Source organism: Rattus rattus, chromosome X, assembly GCF_011064425.1.
Source record: "Rattus rattus isolate New Zealand chromosome X, Rrattus_CSIRO_v1, whole genome shotgun sequence".
Taxonomy (NCBI): domain Eukaryota; kingdom Metazoa; phylum Chordata; class Mammalia; order Rodentia; family Muridae; genus Rattus; species Rattus rattus.
This window is the reverse complement of record NC_046172.1, coordinates 12,477,338-12,487,599: the sequence shown is the minus strand read 5'-3', so window position 1 is coordinate 12,487,599 and position 10,262 is coordinate 12,477,338. Positions and strand designations below refer to the sequence as shown.

At 47.4% G+C, this 10,262-nt stretch overlaps 1 protein-coding gene across 1 annotated transcript in view; it reads right to left on the bottom strand.

Annotated features, from left to right (window-relative positions):
* Positions 1-10,262, bottom strand: part of Fam120c (family with sequence similarity 120C) — a 107,709-nt gene that overhangs the window by 86,803 nt on the left and 10,644 nt on the right.

The following is a 10,262-nucleotide window of genomic DNA, read 5'->3' as shown; positions in this document are numbered from 1 at the left end:
ATGTGGGTCCCAGGGATTAAACTCAGGTTGTAGGTTTGGTTGTAAGCATCTCTAACCTTCAAGCCATCTTGACCACTCCTTAATAGATACTTTAAACAGCAGAAAAACAGGGCAGACTCCACACAGCAACAGGAATGATGGAAGGAGATAGTGGAAAAACTGTTCTCAGTGCTGGGTGGATGGTACTCAGAATTCATTGGAGCACTTAGTGAGGTGTCATGCTGTATAGGTGGGTTGGCTGGGCAAGACACACTCTTGAGGTATACTCTTGGGGAAACTCAGGAAGAGTCGTACAAACTATATAATAAAGGTTAGTCATGAGAATACTGTAAAGGAACTTTAAATGGACACTACAATATTAAGTGAGCAGAAAAACTCCTGGGAGCCAGAATTTGCAGAGGAACTTCACATCAGCTCAAAGTAGTATTTTAGACAACTGGAAGGACTACACAGGAGTGAAGTCAGCATTTAGAATCAGCCCATTATGGAACACCCAGATGTGTAAATGACATCTGAGAATCCATCTTTGAAGCCATATACCTGGACTGGAACCCCATGTATAAGCTGGCTTCCCGAAGATATACCTGGAAACAAAACCTAGGACATGGTTGGCATCTGCCACCGGACATCTCAAGAAAATCCTGAAAGCAAGCCAGTGTGCTCTGGGACCCTGGAAATGAATGCCCAGACCCTCCAAACCAGACCAGCAATCAAGCTGGTTAGTGTTTCTTCACTTTATTTCCAAACCCAGAGACAACTCCCCTTCACATTTATTCCTCCTCTACTCAATACCAAAGTATCAATTCAGCAAGCAGATTGGGTCCTGCTCTGTTCTTCCCACATCTGTTCTTTTCCTTTCTCCTTAAAACTCCCTAATAGCAAAGGCTTGCCTAGTGTACAGGGGAATCTCTTATGTCTTCTGAGAACTGGGACTGTTCTATGTTACCTGATCTCATGTCTTTACCCTTCCCCTTTCAGCCAACTGTTAGTAAAAACTGCTTCATGTCCTCCAATGATTGCTGCCACTCCCTTCCTATCCATGTTTTCTGTCCTTTCTATCAATCCAATAGCACTAGACATACTGTGCTTTCTCCTCAGATGCACACTGATATATTAGCACACACACACTAACAGTGCTTCTTCTCAAAACCATCAATGTTTAAGTAGCGATGGTTTTGTATTTCACTAATACTTCACAGTATCTTAATAGGCATGTGCCTGCATAGTGACTACTGCTGTGACAGCATTGTACTCTTGGGGATCCAGTCTGGTGCTCTGAGCACAAGTGTAAGAGAGGAAAACTGATACCTCAACCCATCAAAAACTATCTCCTTTTGAATACTGCAAACATTTGCACATCAAAACATAAGAAACAGGAAAATGCAATGTTGCATGTCTCCTCTCGGTAATGCCCCCTATGGGAGTACCTTAAAATTCCAAAGAATTCATGAGACTAATTATAAATATGTTCAAAGAAATCAGTGAGGATACAAAATCCCATCTGAATTCCGAAAGGGGGAAAACAGCTGAATGGACGAAGGAAGACAGTACAAAATATTGAAATGGAATTCAATATTGATACGGAAAGACTAAAGAAACACCAAACTGAATTACTGGAAATTAAAAATTCAGTAAGGCAAATTAAAAGCTCAGTGTCAAGCCCCAACAGAATGAACCCTGAGGAAGACACAATATTAGGGCTTTAGGACAAAGGAGAAGAATATTAACATTCAATCGATAACAAAGATAAGAATTTAAAAGCAGAACACTGAAAGGCCACTACTGAGGGCTGGAGAGATGCCTTAGCAGTTAAGAATATTTGCTTCTCTTGTAGAGTACCTGAGTTCGATTCTAAGCATCACAGTTGAGACTCACAACTTCTTTTAACTCTAGTTCCTGGTGACCCAATGTACTCTTCTAGACTCCTTGGGTACAAGGCATGCACATGGCACACACACATACATGTAAGCACACATACATATACATAAAGAATAATAAAATAAATCTTAAGAAAAGAAAAAAACCTACCCATTCTCATGCAAGAAGCTCTAACTAAACACAATGGGACACAAAAAAGACAAATTAGTAGACATGTCTGTATAAAGAAGTATCCCATTCAGGAGACAGAGTAGGATTGAGGAAGGATAGTAGGAGATAAAATGACTAGATTTATTACTTAATGAATGAAAAACTGTTAAAAAATGTAGAGATTATTATAAGAAATCACACAATACTCCTTTGACATGTAGAAATTTATGTTCTCATGTATCAGTCAATAATAAAGTTAATAATGAAGGATTAGAGAGATGGCTTAGAGGTTACAAGCATTCAGGTAGTGCACAGATATGTGAGCAGGCAAAACACCCATACATATAAAATTACATACAAGTAAAAATACTTAAAAAAAAAACAGTTACTATCCTGGTATAGAAGAACACACCTATAATACTTGGACGCAGAGGCAGATGGATCCCTTTGAGGATTAGGCTACCCTGATCTATCTACATAATGAGTTTCAGGTTAGCCAGAGCTATACAGAAACTGGTATCAGACAGTTGATAAGAGGCATTGATCAGACCCCATCCTAAGGTTGTAGGGACAGCAGTGAATACCAATGACAAAAACACTGTTTTCATGGCAGTGGAAATACTAAGTGTGTTATAATAAGGTGAATTGTACCTGTGTGTCAGTGTGCCTGTGTGTCACTGTGTCTCTGTGCCTGTGTGCCTGTGTGCCTGTGTGCCTGTGTGCCATGTGTGCATGTGTGCATGTGTGCCTGTGTGCATGTGTGCATGTGTGTCATTGCGCCTGTGTGTCTTTGTGCCTGTGTGCCTATGTGCATGTGTATCAGTGTGCCTGTGAGCATGTGTGTCAGTGAGTCTTTGTGCCTGTGTGCATCTGTCAGTGTGCCTGTGTGCCTGTGTGCATGTGTGCCTGTGTGCATGTCTGCCTGTGCGCATATGTGTCATTGCGCCTCTGCGCCTATGTGCATGTGTATCAGTGTGCCTGTGAGAATGTGTGTCAGTGAGTCTTTGTGCCTGTGTGCATCTGTGTCAGTGTGCCTGTGTGCATGTGTGCCTGTGTGCATGTGTGCCTGTGTGCATGTGTGTCATTGTGCCTGTGTGTCTTTGTGCTGTGTGCCTGTGTGCATGTGTGTGTGCCTGTGTGCATGTGTGTTGTGTGTGTGCATCTGTGTCAGTGTGCCTGTGTGCATGTGTGCATGTGTGTCAATGTGCCTGTGTGCATGTGTGTGAATGCACCTGTGTGCCTGTGGGTCAGTGTGCCTGTGTGCATTTGTGTCAGTGTGCCTGTGTGCCTGTGTGCATGTGTGTCAGTGCGCCTGTGTGCAAGTGTGTCCGTGTGCCTGTGTGCATTGGTATCAGTGTGGCTATGTGCCTGTGTGCATGTGTGTCAGTGCACCTGTGTGCCTGTGTGCCTGTGTGCCTGTGTGCCTAGGTGTCTGTGTGCCTGTGAGTATGTGTGCCTGTTTGCCTGTGTGCATGTGTGCCTGTGTGCAGTGTGTCAGTGTGCCTGTGTGCATGTGTGTCAGTGTACCGTGTGCATGTGTGTCAGTGCGCCTGTGTGCCTTTGTGCCTGTGTGCCTTTGTGCCTGTGGATCAGTGTGCCTGTGTGAATGTGTGTCAGTGTGTCATTGTGCCTGTGCACATGTGTGTCAATGCGCCTGTGTGCATGTGTCCAGTGTACATGTGTGCCTCTGTGCCTGTGTGTCAGTGCCCTGTATGTCAGTCGCCTGTGTGCATGTGTGCCTGTGTGCATGTGTGCCTGTGTGCCTGTGTGTCAGTGTGACTGTGTGCCTGTGTGTCAGTGCGCCTGTATGTCAGTGCGCCTGCGTGCATGTGTGCCTGTGTGCATGTGTGCCTGTGTGCTTGTGTGTCAGTGTGCCTGTGTGCATGTGTGTCAAGGTGACTGTGTGCCTGTGATTCACTGTGCCTGTGTGCCTGTGTGCGTGTGTCGGTGTGCCTGTGTGCCTGTGTTCCTGTGTGTCAGTGCGCCTGTGTGCATGTGTCAGTGTGACTGTGTGCCTGTGTGCGTGTGTGCATGTGTGTCATTGCGCCTGTGTGACTGTGTGCTTGTATGCATGTGTGCCTGTGTGCATGTGTGACTGTGTGCATGTGTGTCACTGTGCCTGTGTGCATGTGTCTCTGTGTGCCTATGTGCATGTATGTCAGTGCGCCTGTATGACTGTGTGCCTCTGTGCCTGTGTGACTGTGTGCATGTGTGCCTGTGTGCATATGTGCCTGTGTGCATGTGTGACTGTGTGCTTGTGTGTCAGTGTGCCTGTGTGTAAGTGTGCCTGTGTGCCTATGTGCATGTGTCAGTGTGCGTGTGCATGTGTGTCAGTGTGCATTTGTGAATTTGTGCCTGTGTGTGTGTGTCAGTGTGCGTGTGTGCATGTGTACCTGTGTGCATGTGTGCCTGTGTGCCTGTGTGTCAGTGTGACTGTGTGCATGAGTGCATGTGTCAGTGTGTTGGTCTGCATGTGTGCCTGTGTGTCAGTGTGCCTGTATGCATGTGTGCCTATGTGCCTGTGTGCATGTTTACCTGTGTGCCTGTGTGCGTGAGTCAGTGTGCGTGTGTGCATGTGTGCATGTGTGTCAGTCGCCTGCCTGCCTGTGTGCCTGTATGCCTTTGAGACTGTGTGTCAGTGTGTCTGTATGCCTGGATGCATGTGTGCATGTGTGACTGTGTGCATGTGTGTCATTGTGCCTGTGTGCATGTGTCTCAGTGTGCCTGTGTGCATGTGTGTCAGTGTGCCTGTGTGCATGTGTGTCAGTGTGCCTGTATGCTGTGTGCCTGTGTGCCTGTGTGCTGTGTGCATGTGTGCCTGTGTGCATATGTGTCTGTGTGCCTTTGAGAATGTATGCCTGTGTGCATGTGTACATGTGTGCCTGTGTGTCAGTGTGCCTGTGTGCCTGTGTGCATGTGTCAGTGTGCGTGTATGAATGTGTGCATGTGTATCAGTGTGCCTTTCTGCATTTGTGCCTGTGTGCGTGTGTCAGTATGTGTGTGTGCATGTGTGCCTGTGTGCATGTCATGTGTGTCAGTGCGCCTGTGTGCATGTGTGCCAGTGCGCCTGTGTGCATGTGTGTCAGTGTGCCTCTGTGCATGTGTGTCACTGTGCCTTTGTGCCAGTGTGCCTGTGTGCATGTGTGTCAGTGTGCCTCTGTGCCTGTGTGCATGTGTGTCAGTGCGCCTGTGTGCAAGTGTGCCTGTGTGCCTGTGTGCCTGTGTGCATGTGTGTCAGTGTGCCTGTGTGCCTGTGTGCATGTGTGTCAGTGTGTGTGCTTTGTGCCTGTGTGCCTATGTGCATGTGTATCAGTGTGCCTGTGAGCATGTGTGTCAGTGAGTCTTTGTGCCTGTGTGCATCTGTGTCAGTGTGCCTATGTGCATGTATGCATGTGTGTCAATGTGCCTGTGTGTGTGTGTGTGGTGCACCTGTGTGCATGTGGGTCAGTGTGCCTGTGTGCATTTGTCAGTATGCCTGTGTGCCTATGTGCATGTGTGTCCAGTCCTGTGTGCAAGTGTGTCCGTGTGCCTGTGCATTGGTGTCAGTGTGGCTGTGTGCCTGTGTGCATGTGTCAGTGTGGCTGTGTGCCTGTGTGCATGTGTGCCTGTGTGCAGTGTGTCAGTGTACCATGTGCATGTGTGTCAGTCGCCTGTGTGCCTTTATTGCCTGTGCCTATGTGCCTGTGGATCCAGTGTGTGCCTGTGTGAATGTGTGTCAGTGTGTCATTGTGCCTGTGCACGTGTGTCAGTCCGCCTGTGTGCATTGGTGTCAGTGTGGCTGTGTGCCTGTGTGCATGTGTGTCAGTGTACCATGTGCATGTGTGTCAGTGCGCCTGTGTGCCTTTGTGCCTGTGTGCCTATGTGCCTGTGGATCAGTGTGCCTGTGTGAATGTGTGTCAGTGTGTCATTGTGCCTGTGCACGTGTGTCAGTCCGCCTGTATGCATTTGTGTCAGTGTGCCTGTGCGCCTGTGTGCAAGTGTGTCCGTGTGCCTGTGTGCATTGGTGTCAGTGTGCCTGTGTGCCTGTGTGCATGTGTGTCAGTGTGCCTGTGTGCTTGTGTGCATGTGTGTCTGTGTGCCTGTCTGTCTTTGTGCCTGTGTGTCAGTGTGCCTGTGTGCCTGTGTTCCTGTGTGCCTGTTTGCCTGTGTGCCTGTGCACGTGTGTCAGTGTGCACATGTGTCAGTGTGCCTGTGTGTCAGTGTGCCTGTGTGTCAGTGTGCCTGTATGCATGTGTGCATGTGTGCCTGTGTGCCTGTGTGCATGTGTGTCTATGTGCCTGTGTGCCTGTGTGTCTGTGTGCCTGTGTGCCTGTGTGCCTGTATGTCTGTGTGCCTGTGTGCATGTGTGTCTGTGTGCCTGTGTGCAAGTGTGTCTGTGTGCCTGTGTGCCTGTGTGTCAGTGTGCCTGTCTGCCTTTGTGCCTGTGAGCCTGTGTGTCATGTGTGTCAGTGTGCCTGTGTGCATGTGCCTGTCAGTGTGCCTGTGTGCCTGTGTGTCAGTGTGCCTGTATGTGTGTGCATGTGTGCCTGTGTGTCCTGTGTGCATGTGTGTCTGTGTGCCTGTGTGCCTGTGTGCATGTGTGCCTGTGTGTCTATGTGTGTGGCAGTGTGTATGTGCCTGTGTGCATGTGTGTCTGTGTGCCTGTGTGCAAGTATGAATGTGTGCCTGTGTGCCTGTGTGTCAGTGTGCCTGTCTGCCTTTGTGCCTGTGTGCCTGTGAGCCTGTGTGCCATTGTGCCTGTGTGCATGTGTGCATGTGTATCAGTGAGCCTGTGGGCCTGTGGGCCTATGTGCCTATGTGCCTGTGTGCATGTGTACCTGTGTGCCTGTGTGCCTGTGTGCGTGAGTCAGTGTGCGTGTATGCATGCGTGCATGTGTGTCAGTGTGCCTGTCTGCCTTTGTGCCTGTGTATGTGTGTCATTGTGTGTGTGCATGTGTGTCTATGTGTCAGTGTGCCTGTGTGCATGTGTCCTTGTGTGTCCGTGTCCTGTGTGCCTGTGTGTCAGTGTGCCTGTGTGCGTGTGTGCATGTGTGTCAGTATGTCCGTATGCATGTGTGCCTATGTGTCAGTGTGCTTCTGTACATGTGTGCATGTGTGCCTGTGTGTATGTGTGTCAGTGTGCCTCTGTACATGTGTGAATGTGTGACTGTGTGCATGTGTGCATGTGTGTCAGTGCGCCTGTCTGCCTTTGTGCCTGTGTGCCTTTGAGCCTGTGTGCCAGTGTGCCTATATGCCTGGATGCATGTGTGCATGTGTGATTGTGTGCATGTGTGTCACTGTGCCTGTGGGCATGTGTCTCAGTGTGCCTGTGTGCATGTGTGTCAGTGCACCTATGTGCCTGTGTGCCTGTGTGCCTGTGTGCATGTGTGTCTGTGTGCCTGTGTGCCTGTGTGCCTGTGTGTCTGTGTGCCTGTGTGCCTGTGTGCCTGTGTGCCTGTGTGCCTGTGTGCCTGTGTGCATGTGTGTCTGTGTGCATGTGTGCCTGTGTGTCTGTGTGCATGGGTGCCTGTGTGCCTGTGTCCTTGTGTGGATGTGTGCCTGTGTGTCAGGGTGCCTGTGTGCCTGTGTGCATGTGTGCCAGTGCGCCTGTGTGCAAGTGTGTCAGTGTGCCTGTGTGCATGTGTGCATCTGTATCAGTGTGCCTGTGTTCCTGTGTGCCTGTTTGCCTGTGTGCCTGTGTACATGTGTCAGTGTGCGGGAGTGTATGTATGCCTGTGTGTCAGTGTGCCTGTGTGCCTGTGTGTCAGTGTGCCTGTGTGCCTATGTGCGTGTATGTCAGTGTGCCTGTGTGCCTGTGTGTGTCAGTGTGCCTGTGTGTAAGTTTGTTTTGTGCCTGTGTGCATGTGTGCATGTTTGCCTGTATGCCTGTGTGCATGTGTGCCTGTGTGGCTGTGTGCATGTGTGTCGGTGTGCCTGTGTGCATGTGTGCATGTGTTTCATTGTGCCTGTGTGCATGTGTTTCAGTGTTCCTGTGTGCATGTGTGTCAGTGTGCCTGTGTGCAAGTATGAATGTGTGCCTGTGTGCCTGTGTGTCAGTGTGCCTGTGTGCCTGTGTGTCAGTGTGTCTGTGTGCCTGTGTGTCTGTTTCCATGTGCCTATGTGCATGTGTGTCAGTGTGCCTGTGTGCATGTGTGTCAGTGTGCCTGTGTGCCTTTGTGTCAGTGTGCCTATGTCCCTGTGTCAGTGTGCCTTTGTCCCTGTGTGCATGTGTGTTAGTGTGCCTGTGTTCATGTGTGTCAGTGTGTCTGTGTACCTGTGTGCCTATATGCATGTGTGTCAGTGTGCCTATGTTCATGCATCCTCATATAATTTTCAAATAGTGAGAGCTCAAAAGGCCTCATTGAGAAAGTGACATTTGACAAACTTTTTTAATGAGCAAACAGTTGTGTAAGCAAAGGCAGTCCAAGTAGAGAGAATCTTAAGTATGAAGCATATAAGGGGCTGGGAAGTGCTGGGGTTGTTAGGCTATGAGAAGGATTAAGTGACAGCAAGAGTCATTATAAGACTTTAAATAGAAAAGTGACATGCTCTGAGTTCTCTTTTTAAAATTAGTATGTATTATCTGCATAAAAGAGTAGGGTTCATGATATTTTTATGTATAAATATTATAAAATATGATCATAATTCACCTCTTCATTACCCTCTCAATCTCCCCATCTTAATTGTCTCCTTATTGGCCCCAAACAGTCTAGGCCCCTATACTGGCTGGTTTTGCATGTCAATGTGACACAAGCTTGAGTTATTACAGAGAAAGGAGCCTCAGTTGAGGAAATGCCTCCATGAGACCCAGCTGTAAGGCATTTTCTCAACTAGTGATCAGTGGGGGAGGGCCCAGCCCATTGTGGGTGGTGCCATCCCTGGGCTGGTAGTCCTGGGTTCTATAATAAAGCAGGCTGAGCAAGCCAGGGGAAGTAAGCCAGTAAGTAATAGCTCTCCATGGCTTCTTCATCAGCTCCTGCCTCCAAGGTCCTGTGTGAGTTCCAGTCCTGACTTCCTTTGGTAATGAACAGCAATGTGGAAGTGTAAGCTGAATAAAGTCTTTCCTCCCAACTTGCTTCTTTGTCATCATGTTTGTGCAGAAATAGAAATCTAAGACATCCCCCTACCCTATCAATATTTTTCACAGAGACAAAATAGTGTTAAAGAACAAATTTTACAGCCAAGGATATAGTTCAGAGGTAATTTCCTATTAAATCTAAAGCTCTGTGTTCAATCCCCAGTACTGTCAATTTTTTTCAAAATCAAATTTGCATACATTGTGTGTGTTTCTGTCAAATACATTATGGTTATGTGTATGTATGTTTGGGAAGGGAGGCCAGGTGTGCAAGAATAGTCAGACCAGACGTCACCCTGAAGTGCTGTTCCTTAGAAGTGGTTCATCTTGCTCATTTAAGACAGAGTCACTCACTGGGCTCCTGAACTAGGGCAAGCCAGTTGGTCAACAAGCTTCAGGAAGCTGCTCTCTTCAGCTTCCTGGTATTGGGACTACAAGCACAAGCCATCTTGCCTGGCTTATATGGGGCTAGGGCTAGAATTCAGGTCCCGTGCTTACACAGCAAGCAGTTGACCAACTGAGCTATCTCAGACTCAAGAAAAAATTCTATTCTGCACTTTCCTAAAACACTAAAATAGGATGTTGCATAGTAATTATATATAATATAAATGATATAATTATCACCAAGGTGATTTTGTTTCACCTTCAAAGTTCCTATAAACTAATTGCTTATGGGCCCAAATATAACTAAACGGTAAAAGGACGGCAAATTAACTCTGCCTGACTGGTTAGATGGGCAGACATCAGTCTTCTCTTCCCTAAGGCGCTACTCGCTCCATCGATCTGTCTGATCTATATCTTTTTACTCTCTATTAATGGAATGTTACTATCCACTGGAGATATTCTCAGATATAATCCCAAAGATGATGCTTAATCAGCCAGCAAGGTACCACCTGATACGGAAAACTAGACATGTAATATTAGCCATCATCTGAGCTAAGATTGTAATAACCTTATATGGGCCCTTTATGGTAAGGATCATAAAATGGGTGATTCACATATATATGGAAGTTGAACAATGCTCTACTCAATGATAACCTGATCAAGGAAGAAATAAAGAAAGAAATTAAAGACTTTTTAGAATTTAATGAAAATGAAGGTACAACATACCCAAACTTATGGGACACAATGAAAGCTGTGCTAAGTGGAAAACTCATAGCTCTGAGTGCCTGCAGAAAGA